Here is a 16,963-nt window from a genome sequence, read left to right as displayed (position 1 = left end):
ACACTATGCTTAGGCTCTAGATTAGGTCTTATACTTATGGAGTGTTACACTTGGCTAATGTTTAGGGTTCCTTCGTGGACCCCTAGGGCGATCCTTGGGGGTCGGAGATGGACGTTCTTGGGAGATCCTTGGGGGTAAGAGATGGAAATTTTGACCCTTAACATGATTATTAGGATAGTATGGTAAAATACATTGTCTTTCAACTCCAAACACACATAATACTTGACAACACACACTAAGACACACAAGAACGTTTCAAGGCAAAACTTTCGAACGTCTTGGACGTTCTTGGATGTTTGACCTCCAAACTCATCCAAACTTAACGCACTGCCTTTTAATACTATAATTAGTCATTTAAGAACTTAATAAACTCATAACAAACATGTTTTTCTCTAATTCAATGTAGCTCATTTTGAGAGTCTAACATAACTCCACTGGAAGGTTAAGACGGTTATGTGAAATATGATAATGCCTCTACAGCTGGCCTACATTGTGTGTTCATACATAGAGTTAAGGTTATATATTATTCTTTTATAAATATTAAGTTGATTTAGAAGAACTATCTATCTCAAGACCTCGAGCTTGCTCCAGTATTGTTTGCACTTAAGATTTTGAGACATTACACGTATTGTGTTCACGTAGATGTGTTTATGGACTATTAAAGACTTATGTACGTGTTCCCTACGAACGAATTGAATCATTGCAATAGGAGATTTTGTGAGTTCCTCAAGGATGATTATATGAATGTTTTACCATCATGGTAAGGCTAATGTAGTATCATATGCACTTAGAAAACAATCTATTGGTAGTTTTGCACATGTTAAGGAGGAAATAGAACATGAAAAGGATGTTCGTAGGCTTTATCGCTTGCGGGATCGCCTTATGAGCATGTAAAATTATGGTGTAACAGTTCAAAATGGATCAGTATATTCGTTCATAGTGTGGGTTAAGGAAAAAGGAAGATTTTGATCCTATATTCTCTAACTAAAGGACATAGTTCATCGGTACAGAGTTGAGGTTTTCCCCAATGGAGAGATGTTGTGATTTGCTATCAGGGTTGTATATATGCTACTAAGGTGGGTAAATTGAGACAACACATTATTGCAGAAGCCCATAACTCCAAGTATTCTATTCATTTGGGCGCCATTAAGATGTTCTGTGATTTGTGGGAAGTCTATTAGTGTAATTGTATGACAATGGATGAAGTAAATGTTTTTGATAAGTGCGCTAATTATAAGAAATGATGGTAGAACATCAGAAACTCAATGGTATGATTCAAGAGATTGACATTCCTATTTGAAAGTGGGAAGTTGTCAACATTGAGTTCATTAAAGGTTTACCTCGTACTTGTAGACAACATGACTCTATTTGATTGACAGTTGTTATAGTTACTAAATTTTCGAACGTTTTGGTTGTTAAGAAGACACAGTCGACAGAAGACCACACTAATATTTGCATTTCAATGAGATAATTAGGTTTCATGGGAATTCTTTCTCTATCATCTCAAATAGAGGTCCTCAATTCACCTCTCATTTCTAGAAGTCTTTCCATAAAAGTCTTTGTACTCAAGTAAATCTTCGCATATCATTTCATTAAGAGATAAACGGTCAGGCAGATCGTACCACAAGAAGTTATGTTGAGAGCTTGCGTGATCGATTACAAGGGTAGTTTTGATGATCAACTTCTCTTATAGAGTTCTCCTACAACAATAACTATCATACTATTATTCATATGGCCCCCTTATGAGGCACTATATAGGGGTAGATGTGTAGATCTGTAGATTGTTGGTGTGAAGTAGGTGAAGCAGCCTTGATTGGACTAGATTCACTTCATGATTAAATTTAAAAAATTCATCTCATTAGAGATAGACTTAACATAACCTAGAGTAACCAGAAGTCTTATTTAGATTTAAAGAAAAAGGGACTTGGAGTTCCAAATTGATGATTGGGTTCTCCTGAGAGTGTAACCTATGAAGGGGTTGATGATATTCGTCAAGAAAGGGAAGATTAGTCCTAGATATGTAGGCCATAAAAGATCATAAAACGACTTTGTAAAGTGGCTTATGAGTTAGAATTGACAGCAGAACTAGTGCATCCAGTCATTCACATTTCATTGTTTATGAAGGGTGTGGATAATCAAGCATTATTGTACCATTAGAAAGTATTGTTATGAAGGATAGTCTCACTTATTAGAATGTTCTAGTGAGGGTTTTTTATAGTTAGGTTTGAAAGTGGAGAAATAAAGAAGTCGTTAAGTTAAGGATTTGTAAAGGAGTAAGTATGCAAACGGACCAGCTTGGGCAGCAGAAGCAACCATGAAGGCCAAGTACCCTCATTTCTTTTGTGTTGAATCCATTCAAACTTGAGATAATATTCCTCTACAGTTTTTCAGTCATTCATGAGTATATTTAGTCTTAGAATCTAGTTTCTTCAAGTTTACTTGCATTTGCAGCGTATTTGCATGTTCTTAGAACATAAATAAATTAGATTTCTGTTTCCAGTATTTAGTGGTAGGGTTGCATCTCCTCCCATCCATTTCAGTTACATTAGTCTTTGTTCAAGAACAAACGTTCCCAAAGGGTAAATAATGTAGCACCCTGTATCCTACACATATCTGTTTGCAAAAAAAAAAAAAAGTTTCAGCTGCCACTGACGGACATCTCCCACGGACCGTAGGATGACCATTGCTACCTGCAGCCCACTTACTAACAATCCAGAAAAATGTCTAAGGGTCGACCCATAGATCGTAGGTCAAACCACGGGTTGTAGTATTTGTCCATGAATCAAACCACTCAAAAGACCCCCTCTAAAGCTAGTCGGCGGTTGACAAGACAGTCTGTCCGTCAGTTGGCACTGATAGCTTCTTAGTCAGTGATTGTTTTGTATTTTCCTTATGTGTTGGATCCCTAAACAATGTCAATTTCGTCAGTTTTATCCTAGTAAATTTCTTACAACTTAACCTAGTTAACTTATTCTCCAAAAATTCATCAAGTTAAACAAAACGAAGGAGAAAGAGTCGATCAACCCTCTCCTGAATGCAACAAGGTTTTCTTAAGCTCCAACCCTAGAATAAAAGAAAAATCTTAATTCATCACCAGTAATGTGGGATTTCACAAGTTGTTTCCTTTCACCCATTGGGTCCCTAAAATTCAATGTAAATTTTTGATTCCCTCCATACTATCAAGACCTGTGTAGGGTTTTTAGAATTTCAGAAGATTACAATGATTTAGTTATTGTAACACTCTCAATCAGATTATCATGTCTTAGTATTGCTTTTGCGTACGTTCTTCAATAATATCAGAACCCTAGTTATGCAGTTCTTTTTATTCATGAATGACAACACTAGCTAGGACAGATTAAGAAAGATACATGTCTCAGTTTTAGAATGTTTCATTGTCATGAATAAATATTGCATTTTCAGATTATTGAGCTATCTATTCTACTTATCTTACGCTATAATTTACACATGTTCAGTTGGGAGTAAGCTTTATACCGAGTTAGAGTAGGTTCAGTCACCTAAAATCCCAAAACTATATGCCCCCATAGGTTTATAAGTTCCCTAGGTAGGCATCAACTTAGTGACCACAGCAGTCATGCCTCTATATCTCTAATAATATATATTGGGTCTTCTCAATGGGGCATATACATCGGACTCCATGTTTAGCTCACATGCTTTTATGTCAGTTTTGTTAAAACCCAAGAATACCCCCGAGATGTGGACACGGGACCTAGGACCATAAGTTATCCCAAGATAACCCTACTAGCATGATCATGAACATACTAAAGAATATAAATTGTTGTGGAATCTAAATCATACTTAAAATTAAAAGATGGGGAATACCCATATGCTAAATCTGAGATATATGAAAATTGATGAGTTCCATACAAAGAAATTATTAACTCAATACTACGCTGAAACTAAATGTGTCAAAAATAGCCTCTAGCCTGGACTAAAAATATTAGGAGAAGCCCAGCTAAATCTAGCAAAAACTGAAACTAAATGACTAAAAGAATGAATTGAAACTCATGATTGCTATCATCGGAGAATGAAGACACACCACTGAATCTGCTGAAATGGAGATCGAGAGATCGATCTATTCGTGATATGGATGTTGAGAACCTGAACCTACATCACGAGAACGTGTAGCGCATGAATGCGTCAGTACTTGAAGGTACTAAGTATGTCGGATAGAATAAAGCTGAAATAATATATAACTGAACAAGCACAAAAGCAAGTATAATAATCTACATGATATACTGAATGCAATGACCAATTTATAACATGCTGGAATTGAATACTTACTATACTAATAAATGGTCAATGCAGTAGAGTCTGATTGAACTTTCGGAGTTACTAATGAACGATAATAAAACCACATGATCTAATATGGAGTCCACTGTATACGCCACACTAAGTGGACCCAATATACCGTGCCATAGGTATAAAGGCATGCTGGTGTGATCACTAAACTTTTTTCCTACAGAAAAGACATAAAACTTACTTGGTTGGTAATTCTAAGGCTAATTGGGTACGCTGAACACCAGTCCAACTCGGCGTTATGCTACTACCATTGATTTATGTTGTTAATTGATTATGTCTGAATTTCTGTAAATACTAATAGCTCAAAACTGAACATGCAAACTGGGAATGCAATATTTAATCTGATAATGATGCATTAAAAACTGAGGCATGTATAACTGGAATATCTGACCTAGCACGTGTAATTCAAGAACAAAAGAAATAAAAAGTTAGGGTTCAGAAATTCATGCGATAAAATGAATAATAACTTTACAATCTTATTTGGAACATATATTTAGTAAATTCATGAAGTTCTATTGAAGTTCTAGAAACCCTGGGTTTCATCATGATAAGAGAATCAAGAATCTAACTGAAAACTAGGGACCCAATTGGTGAAACGAACCCACTAGTTAAATCCCACATACCTGGTGATGAAATTCACGGAAAAACACTTAGATTTCATGGTTGGAACTGCTGGAACTTTGTTGCATTCTTAAATTACGGTTGTTGACCTTTTTCTCCTTTGTTTCTTCTAAGTTTTTAAGTTTTAATTACTGATTTGACTTTGGTAAGTTTTGCTATGTTTCTAGGCTTAAACTAACTAAAATCTGATTATTTAGGGTCAAAACGACATATCATAGGGTTTAAACAAAGTGGGAAAAGACAAAAAGACCTCTGAGTTAATTGTTGTCAGACTAAACGACGGCCTGGACGGACGGTCCGTCGGTTGGGTTTGTTCAACAGATCTTTACTAAAACGGGCACAACTTCTTACTCTGAGGTATGATTTTAGCAAGGTCGGTGTCTATGGAAAGTTAATTCAATTACCTATCTGTGGGTATTTTATGGGACACCTAATTCATTTTGTGCTAAGAGTTACGAGCATCTGAAGTTGACCCAACTAAATTTTTCCCCTAACTGTTAGCTATTTCTCACCTACGGTCAGGCCTACGGACCGTAGGTCAAACGACTGTCCATGATGGTCAACCGTGGTTCATATAAGAGAGTGGGTAAATGGGGTGTTGATAGACGGACTCAGACTACTGATATAATCTGACATACTAACCGTAGGTCCGTACTTCATTTCACACTTAGTAAAAAAATTTGGACTGAGATTTTGTAGGGTTTCTGACCCAATCGGTGAATGTGCAGGACGGACCGTGGATCAGGCTACGGTCCACCGATGTCAACCGTCAATGCACCTGGAGATTTTCTGAATAGCTGGTTTTTGATCTATTTGGGATACGGGGTGTTACATTATCTCCCCCTTGGGAACATTCTTCCTCGAATGAAAACTAAACTAGATGGAATAGATGTGGAGAGCTCTAAACCCTACTATTAAACGCTGAAAGTTGAGTTTATGATAGAATTGAGTTTTGAGAACATACAAATACGTTGAAAATGCAAGTACAAACTGAGGAAACATGATTCTAAGACTTAATTTGCGCATGAGTGACTGAAATACTGAAGAGGAACTATTCCCTCAAGCTGGAAGTGAATTGGAATGAAAGAGGTGCGTATACTTAGCTTTCATGGCTGCTTCTGCTTCCCAAGTAGCTCCATCTATGCATCGACTCTTCCAAAGAAAACCTTGATTGAAGCAATTTATTTTTTTCTCAACGTTCTAACCTAACGTTCAAGAATGTCAACTGGTACATCCTCATAATAAAGACTATCTTTCACCGCCACACTCTCTAATGACACTATAGAGGCTAGGTCACCCACACGCTTCTTCAAGAGCGAGATGTGGAAGACTAGATGCACTGTTGGTAATTCTATTGGCAATTCTAATTCATATTCCACCTTGCCAACCCTTTTCAAGATCTTGTAAGGGGATACATACCTAGGACTGAGCTTCTCTTTCTTTCAAAATGTCATCACCCTTTTCATAGGTGAGACTTTCAGAAAAACTCAATCATTTACTTGGAACTCTATTTCCCTTCTCTTTACGTCTGCATAAGATTTCTGACGACTTTAGGCTTTCTTATGTCTATCTCTAATGAGTTACACTTTCTCCATAGCATAAAGGACTGAATCTGGCCCTCTCAAAGCTGTTTCACCTACTTCAAATCATCCAATGAGAGATCTACATCTATGACCATACAAAGCCTCATAAGGGGCCATATGAATTATGGAACAGTAGCTCCTGTCGTAGGCGAACCCAATCAGAGGAAGGTGATCATCATAACTACCTTTGAAATAGATCACACAAGCTCTCAACATATCCTCTAGGGTCTGAATGATATGCTCTGCTTTTCCATCCGTCTGTGGATGAAATGTTGCACTAAGGTTAACTTGAGTACCAAGACCCTTCTGAAATAACTTGCAGAAATGAGAGGTAAACTGAGGACCTCTATCTGAGATGATAGATAAAGGAACCCCATGCAAACTCACAATTTCATTAATGTAAATCTTAGGATAGTTCTCTGCTGAATATGAAGTCTTGACCGCTAAAAAGCGAGAAGACTTAGTCATCCCATCAACTATCACCCAAATGGAGTCATGTTGTCTATGAGTACGAGATAACCCTGTGATGAAATCCGTATTGATAAAATTCTACTTCCAAGTAGGAATATCGATCTCTTGAGTCATACCTCCTGATTTCTGATGTTCTACCTTGACTTGCTGGCAATTGAGGTACTTATTCACAAAATCTGTTATATCCCTCTTCATGCCACTCCAGCAATAGTCTTCTTGTAGATCGCGGTACATCTTAGTGGCACCTGGATGAATAGAATATCTAGAGTTATGGCCTTCTGTAAGGATATGCTTTCTCAACTGACCTACATCAGGAACACACAATCTACCCTTGTAGCGAAGTACACCATATCCCCCTTGGGAGATAACCTCCACTCTCTGATTATGAATTACACCCTTAAGTTAAAGCAAGATTGGATCTCTATCTTTTTTTCCCTTAACCTCCACTACCAAAGAAGATTCTGCCCTATTCTGAACTGTTACACTAGTCTCTGATATGCCAATAATGTGAACTCCTAAGCGAGGAAGCTTGTGAACATCCTTCACTAGCTTCTTCCTTTCTTCCTCAACATAGTCTACACTACCCATAGATAATCTACTAAGAGAATCTGCTACTACATTTACCTTACAAGGATGATAATGCACACTCATATCATAATCCTTAAGGAACTCAAGCAATCTCCTCTGGCGATGATTCAACTCTTTCTGGGAGAACGCATACTGAAGGCTCTTATGATCAGTGAACACATCTATATGAATATTATACAAGTAGTGTCTCCATATATTGAGTGCAAACGCCACTGGTGCAAGATCGAGGTCATAGGTTGGATAGTTCTTTTAAGGATTCTTAAGCTGTCTAGAAGCATAAGCTATAACCATATCCCACTGCATCAACACAAAACCTAGGCCAACTATAGATGCATCACAATCGATCACATAACCATTTCAACCCTTTGGTAGAGTCAAGAAAGGAGTTATAGTTAATCTAGTTTTCAATTTTGCAAAGCTTTTCTCAAAATCATATGACCATTGAAACTTGACCATCTTCTAAGTTAACCTAGTCAATGGTGAAGTTGTGGATGAAAATGCTTCCACGAACCTTCTATAATAACCCACTGGACATAAGAAACTTCTGAATATATGTAGCAGAGGTAGGTCTGGGCCATTGTTTCACTACTTCTATCTTTTGTGAATCCACTAGAATCGCTTCGCTAGATACGATATGACAAAGAAAAGTAATGGATTGCAATCAGAATTTACATTTGCTAAACCTAGCGAATAACTGGCGATCCTTGAGAGTCTCTAATATAATTCTCAAATGACTCGCATGTTCCTCCTCATTCCTAGAGTAAATGAGGATATCATCAATAAAGACAATAACGAACAAGTCTAAGTATTGTTTGAACATTCTGTTAATCAAATCCATGAAACATGCAGGAGCATTGGCTAGTTCAAATGACATAACTACAAATTCATAATGACCATACCGAGTTCTGAAGGCTATTTTCGTAATGTAATTATCTCTGAGGCTAAGATGATGATAACTCGATCTGAGGTCTATTTATAAGAAGTGACAATCACCTTGAAGTTGGTCAAACAAGTCATAGATCCTGGGGATGGGATACTTATTCTTGATTGTGACCTTGTTCAACTGTCAATAGTCAATGCACATTCTTAGAGAACCATCTTTCTTCTTTATGAATAACAGTGGCGCACCTCATGGCTAAATACTAGGTCTGATTAAGCCCTTATCTAGAAGGTCCTTTATCTGCCCTTTCAATTCCTTAAGCTCCACAAGAACCATTTTGTAAAGAGGAATAGAAATAGGCTGGATATTTGGAAGGAGATCGATTCCAAAGTCAATTTCCGTTTCAGGAGGGACTCTGGGAAGATCTATTGAAAACACTTCTGGAAACTCACAAACTACAGGAAATGACTCAAGAGTTGGGGTTTTAGATCTAGAACTCTTAACCCGAACTAGATGATAAAGATAAACCTTAGAGATCATCCTTCTGGTCTTAAGGTAAGAAATGAATCGACCCATAGGCGCTAAGCTACTACCCTTTCTTTCTAAGATTGGTTCGTCTGGAAACTGAAAATGAACAACCCCAGTTCTACAATAGACTGAGGCATGAAAAGAATATAACCGATCCATACGTAGAATGACATCGAAGTCTATCCTTTCTAACTCTACAATATCTACTGCGAGGAATTTCTAAGCGACTGTGACAGGGAAATTTCTGTATACCCGTCTAGATATATTGGGTCACCGACTGGAGTAGAGACTAAGAAAGGTTCTGAGAGAGTTTCTAGACTAACACTGAATTGGAGTGATATCTAAGGAGTTAAAAAAGAAGGAATAGCGCCTGGATCTAACAATGCATAAACATCAAGGTCAAAGACTCGTAACGTACAAATAACTACATCAGGAAACCTTCCTGATCCTAGCGAGCCTGAACTGCATACAACCTGTAATGGCGCTGATCGCTGCCTGTACTAGATGAGTTACCCTGCTGAGTTTGGTGACTTGCTGTTGCTGCTGAAGTTGTAGACTGAGCACTACCATTTCCACCTCCTTGTTCCTGTCTAGAAGGAAGATCAATCAACCTATGACCAGACTGACCACACCCAAAACGTCCCTCTTTCCCTGTGAGACACTCTCCCGGATGGTTCTTACTACACTTAGGGAAAGTGGGGTAAGTCTTGGTGCCTGAAACACTTCCCTGAGATTTAGAGCCTGGTGCTCTACCCTTCTTGTCATTCCTATTCTTGGAGGATGGAACACTAGCTGATGAAGGGGCTGGAGCTAAAAACTTCTGATGAATCTACGAGCGACTTCCACCACCCAATTTCTGCTGGAAATATTCATAGTTCCCAGTCCTAGCCTTCTTAATCTTTTTAACATGTTACCTAATCTTATCACTCTTAACATGCTGAGCATGAGTCATAAACCTAGAGATGTTCATATCTCCCAGTAACATAGCATTTTTGCACTCAGTTTTAACCACATTTGGCACTCCATAAGAGAACTTATTCATCCGAGCCCTAGAGTCAGCAACCATGTGAGGAGCATACCTGGAGAGTTGGATAAACTTCAGCCCATACTCTTGGACTATCACGTTACCCTGCCTCAAGTTCATGAATTCTTAAGTGTACCAAATATGAGCAACATCCTTCAATTGGTATGATGCAAACTCAACCTGGTCATTCCTAGTGACTTGGATTACCTCAAATATCTTCTTGATCTAATCAAAGAAATTTTGAGGTTCCTCATTAGCTTGCAATCCTAAGAACTCAGTCAGATTCATCCTAATAAAGTCACACACCTTTACTGCTACTGATCCACCATTTTCATTCACATGAGCATGAACTCGATTGTTCTAGTTAGTCATACTCTGAGCCAACATCTGTATGGAATTCTTGAACTCAGCATTGGAGACTTGTTCATCTAGGACTGGAGGATCTGCGTTTGCATTCATGGCATTAGCATTCCTAGCGTTAGCTCTACGAGGACGCATGATCTGAAACGTAGAACATCATGTTAGAATTGAATAACATCATACCTTATGCACGATAAGAATAACAAGAAAGTGAAGTTTTCCAAAAACACTTCATAGCCTCCCTCTCATTAGATGTGGTGCACTTCATACCCATTAAAAGGACTTTACGTAGTGTGGCTTTTCAGACATCCTGGGACTCATGAACTTAGCACTCCGATACCAAGTTTTGTCCTACTCTGAGACTAACCCCGAGACTCGGACACGGGAACTAGGACCACAATTGATCCCAAACTAACCCTGCTTGCATGATCATGAGCATACTAAAGAATATAAATTGTTGCAGAAGCAAAATCATACTTATAATGAAAATATGGGGAATACCCATATGCTAAAACTAAGATATATGAAAACTAATGAGTTTCATACAAAGAAAATATTAAGTCAATACTAAACTAAAACTAACTATATCTGAAAATAGCCTCTAGAGTGTACTAGAAATACTGGGACAAGCCCCAGCTAAATCTAGCAAAAAGTGAAACTAAATGACTTAAAGAATAAAATGAAACTCATGATTGTTGTCATCAAAGAATGAGGACTCACCATTGAATCTGCGGAAATGGAGTTCGGAAAGACGATCTATGCGTGATTTGGATGTTGAGAACCCGAACCTACATCACAAGAAGATGTAGGGCACGTATGTGTCAGTATTTGAAGGTACTGAGCATGTAGGATAGAATAAAGCTGAAATAAAACATAATTGAACAAACACAAAAGCAAGTACAAAAATCTATATGACATACTAAATGCAATGACCAATTTATAACATTCTCGAAATAAATAATGAATATACAGATAAATGGTCAATATACTAGAGTCTAATTGAACTGTGGGAGCTACTAATAACTGCTAATAAAAATACATGAATTAATATGGAGTCCGATGCATACGCCCCATCGAGATGAGCCAATATACCCTGCCAGAGGTATAAAGGCATGCTGGTGTGATCAGTGAACTGACTGCCCACAGAGAGGACTTAAAGAGAGGACTTACAACCTACTTGGATAGTAGTTCTGGGACTAATTGGGTATGCTGAACCCTAATCCAACTCGGTAGTATGCGAAGTCTATTGATTTATGTAGTTAACTGTCACGACCGGAATCTAGACCCCTCATGGTGTCGTTGACCCCTAGAGGTCCCAGACAAGCCTACATACGTCTTATTTACTTAATCTAGGTTAAATTTCGCGGAAATTGAACTCTTAATTTTCTTATTTCTTTTGAAACATATTATACTTAAAATCATAGGTGTTCACAAATCAACTATCTAATATTGAAATAATCAAATGAAAGAACAAGTTCATAATTGCATTAAACGTATCCTTTCCAGAACGGCACCAATACAAAGTTTGAATTGAAACGGGAAATGAAACACTAGTGGGACATTCCCTACTAGCTAAAGCCTATCAAATCTAGATGAAAGCTCCACGTCCGAATAGCTGCAACGCCGTACTATAAGCTCTAACATCGACCTGTGTCTGCACTTAAAAGTAGATATTGTATGGGATTAATACACACTTTTACTAAGTATGGGATATGCATGAGTAAGAATATCTCTTTCTAACAACATGATTAAGGAAAGTCAAGTCAGTGGAAATCCAAATTTGGATTAGGAAAGTCAGTGAACTTGCAAAATATGGATTAGGAAAGTCAATGGACTTTCCAAATTTGGATTAGAAAAGTCATGCCATGAGAGTAACATGCATCATCATACTTATTATGTTACAAGCAGTACATAACATATTGCACATATCATATCACGTAGTTCATATCATTCTTTCATATTCCATGAGATCTTGGAATCATGGACTTGGCATTAGGACTTCCAAATATGAGGGCTCAACATATAGAACCTCAACTAGGGAGCCTTCTTCAGCAACCACAGAGTCTGCTTTGTTCGTTCATACGTACTTTATTTTCATTCATTCATATACTAGTGCAATCACCAGTCATACCTAGGATGAATTTCCAGACTCTCATCGGGTTTGTTGTGAAATGACCAAGAATAACCTTTTGTCATTACTTAAGTCTAGCTCACCTCTTGATTATCCTATCCTAACACCTTCGGTATCGTTCATTTCATTATGTGCGTCATTTGAGGCTGGACTCATTTTTTCTTTGGTAATTTTAACCTTAAAAGACATAGATCATGTGAGCATCATGAAATCCAGTGTCTGCCCCACACCAAAAAGAGGTGTAATCACCGTCAAAAGTGACCCAAACATGCTAGCGTATATACGGAGTCGAACTCTACTAGATCCCTATACTGGGAGTATAGGTTCAAAGTCTAGGAGAAATAAGGAGACCCATACCCGGCATGTGAGACAGTCTCATCTCATGAGATTTTTGTGAACCTCTGCCCTTTCCGAAAAAAGGCATAACCGCTCATAGCTAGCCTATCGGTGCTTAGTATAAAGTTTCACTACATTGAACTCATACATCATGAAAGCTTGTTTGTAGCATGAGGAAATCATAGCTCATTAGATGATTTATCATCTCATCATTAGTATTAAGTATGCATTTACTTCAATACTTTCATTAGAGTATTCAAAGAGACTGGTCTCTTCATTAACTTAACTCTCTCATAGGTGAGTACATTTTGGTAACATTTCCTTTGTCTCATTTGAGATTGCTCTCATCTTTAACATTAGCCTCTTATCATATTGTCACCTCATGCATTAACTTTAACAGATTTGCTTTTCATAATTACTCACCTTCACGTGAATGTTCATTTTATCATATGCCGATGCACTTGGCCATTTAGTGTGTTTCACTCTCTTACTTAACCTTTCTAGGTTTACATCATTTTATCACATACAACTTAGGGTCACTTACTTTTAAACGTATGCTAGACTTATGAGTCCCCACATACAAGCCATGAGGCTTCATTCATAGTTTATCCAAGATTATGTGGTACAAGACTTATGCATCTTGTAGATATGCAAAGATATTAATTTCGATCTTTAGAGGAAGCATTCATTAAATATTTACTTACGTATGACTTAAGTGTCAATAAGGAATTGGGAAAAGGAACCCGATTTCGAATCCCTTCGACAACACTTAATCTTATTTTAAACAAGATAATTCCATTTTTCTGATTTGGGGGACCCTATTTCGATCCCCATCAACCCCATAATATTTCCTTTTTATTTCTCCTCTCCTTTTGCGTTTAAGTCAAGGAGGTTGTAGGTTCAATCCCCCACAAGCTCATTATTTTTTTTTATTTACCTCTTAACTTTGTCACCTATCCAAGAGCTTGAGAGTTCAATCCCCACTCTCCACATTTATATTCTCCTTTATTTTTCTCCTAACATCTCATCCATTCAAAGGTTGTGAGTTCAATCCCCACTCACCACATCTATTTTTCCTTGCATTTTCGCACAAATTTTTTTATGAAATTTTTATTTGTTGAGTTCATGGGTTCAATCCTCAATGACCTCACATTTTTTTTAAAAAATTTAAACAAAATTAATTTTTTAAAAAGTTGGCCGAGACTACAATTTCCAGCAAGCTAGAAATTTAGTCTCCTCCAATCAATTTTAGTCTTAATTTTTTGTTGATTTTTTGGTAGCTTTCATGTAATGATATCTTGGATTCAGTCCTTAGTGATTTCACTTATTCTACATTCATTTTTAATTGCATTTTATATCAGTTTGATTGGATGAAACCAACCTACCAAATGCTGGAAATTTGTTCACTATTTTCAGCTCCTTGTTATCATCATTTGTTTATTAGATCTTAGGACGTTTCATGAATCATTTGGTGCATATTTATGTATAATTTTTTCATGGTTATATTCAGCCACGAAATAGCATTAAATCCTGCTACATTACACCACTTTTGCACATCATGATTTACACAAACATTCGCACTAACATCACTTTTCACATACTTTCGGTTGGCATAAATTAACATGCTTATAATTCCAAACACATAATCATGAACACATTATCACGGAAATTACACTTCATACTTAAACTACCAGAAAACATACCAACAACTTATTATCTAACCTATTTCATATTGAAATCAGAAGGATACTAGGGACAAGGAGATTGACAATAACAGGAACAACCCTAGTTTCAAAATTCGTTGAATTCGTGGAAAGGAAATTCTCTTGGAGAAAGGATTTCAGGAGAGAAACCCAAACCACACTTTAGTGTTGTTCAACACACAACCTGCTGTCCAAAACCCTCTCCAAATCCACGTCCATGTCCCGAAACTTCAACACAAAACTCGACGGAAAACCCTTCTTTTTGCTTTAGGTTTTTGGTTAACTTTTTGTCTATGTTTTTGACGTGTAAATTCTTCACGAATAGAGAAATTTTTGTTTTGTTTTCTGTTCTTATATGTCGTTAGCAGATAGAATGCAAAAGTTAGAGAGTTGATTGTTAAAGAGAGAGGACAAACATGAGAAGTGAGTTGTTCCTTAGGATTAGGATTGTAGTTCTAGACTTAGTCAAAATAAGTTTTGGTTAAATTGTAAAAATCTGATTTATTTAAATCAAACATGAATGGAACTTACTGCCATTACAAAAAAAAAAATTATACTCCATTATAATTCACTTGGGCATCGCTTTCGTCGATAATCGAACCTGTGACGTCCCTATCGCAAAAATGGGTTCCTTCGGGTTGACCCGACCAAAAGCGCCCCATTAATTAATTAATAAATAATAATATGATTTTCCTTTTTATTAAATCATGATTTAAATATTAAATATTTAAATTCATTCTCCAATATAATTAATCAAGTTAAATCATTGCTCCCACATAGATTCAAACCCATGTGGAGCAAGCTTTTGCTCAATGGGCAATTTCACCTATTTCTACGCAAAATGCCTCTACACCAAATTAATTGAATATTTAATTACATATTTAGGGTAATTATGATACTAACCTTAGCCTGGAAAAAGACCATTTTACCCCTAGACCCTAAAAATTTAGATTTCTTCTCTTTAAGTCCTGTAAAGAGTCATACGGGTAATTGATATTTGGGATCCCTACATGGCTGGACCCAACCTTTCCTATCTCAACTAACTGCCCAAGTTAGTTGGCTTGGCTGTCGCAGGGGTTTAGAGGTCTTGTTCTATGCGCATCAATCTATGTGAACCCGGTCTAATCGTAGGCATTCTAGACACACTAAACATTACTTAGCATAATAATTTTTAGGGTTATTACATTAACTTATTATGTCTGAATTTCTGTAAATACTATATAGCTCAAAAATGAACATGCAAACTGGGAATGCTACATTTAATCTGATAATGATGCATTAATATCTCAGGCATGTATAACTGAATAACTAGAATATCTGACCTAGCATGTTAATTCAAGAACTAAAGAAATACAAAGCTAGGGTTCTTAAATTCATGTGATAAAGTGAATACAATGTGATTTGGAACATATATTTAATAAATTAATGAAGTTCTAGAAACCCTATGTTTTATCATGACAAGAGAATCAATAATCTGACTGAAAACTAGGGACCCAATGGGTGAAAGGCACCCACTAGTGAAATCCCACATACCTGGTGATGAAATTCACAAAAAAACACTTAGATTTTGTAGCTGGAACTGCTGGAACCTTTTTGTGTTCTTGAACTAGGGTTCTTGACTTTTTTTCTCCTTTCTTGCTTCGAATGTTCTAAATTTTAATTACTCATTTGACTTAGGTAAGATTTTGTTATGTTTATAGGCTTAACTGACTAAAATCTGATGATTTAGGGTAAAAATGACGTATCTTAGGGTTTCAATAAAATTGGAAAAGACCAAAAGACCCTTGAGTTAATTGTTGTCTGACCAAATGACGACCTAGACTGATGCTCCGTCTTTCAAATGAAGGTCCGTCGTTTGGGTCCATCTGTTTGGTCTGTTCGACATTCCTTTACTAAATCTGGCATAACATTTTACTTACAGGTCGGATTTTAGCAAGGATGGTGGTATGAAAAGATGATTCAATTATAAATGTGTGGGTATGTCATGGGACACCTAATTCATTTTATACTAAAAGTTATGTCCATCTGAACTTGACCCAACTGCATTTTCCCCCTAATTGTCTGCTCTTTCTCACCTACGTCAGGCCTACGGATCGATGGTCGAACGACGGTGCCGTGGTTCATATCTAAGAGTTGGTAAATGGGGTGTTGATCGATGAAAACAAACTACAGACCATAGCCTGACCTACGGACCGTAGGTCCGTCAGTCGTTCGACACTTAGTCAAATTTTCTGGATTGAGATTTTGGGGGGTTTCTGTCCCAATCGACGAATGTGCATTACGGACCGTGGTTCAGGCTATGGTCCATCGATGCACCTGCAGATTTTCTTAAAAGCTGGTTTTTGGTCTATTTTGTATACGAGGTGTTACAGGTTATTAGTAGCTCTCATAGGCATACTATAGTGCATTGTCCAATAT

This window comes from Solanum pennellii, chromosome 1 (assembly GCF_001406875.1).
Source record: "Solanum pennellii chromosome 1, SPENNV200".
In the NCBI taxonomy this organism is placed as follows: Eukaryota; Viridiplantae; Streptophyta; class Magnoliopsida; order Solanales; family Solanaceae; genus Solanum; species Solanum pennellii.
The sequence above is the reverse complement of the archived record's forward strand: the minus strand, read 5'-3'. Positions refer to the sequence as shown.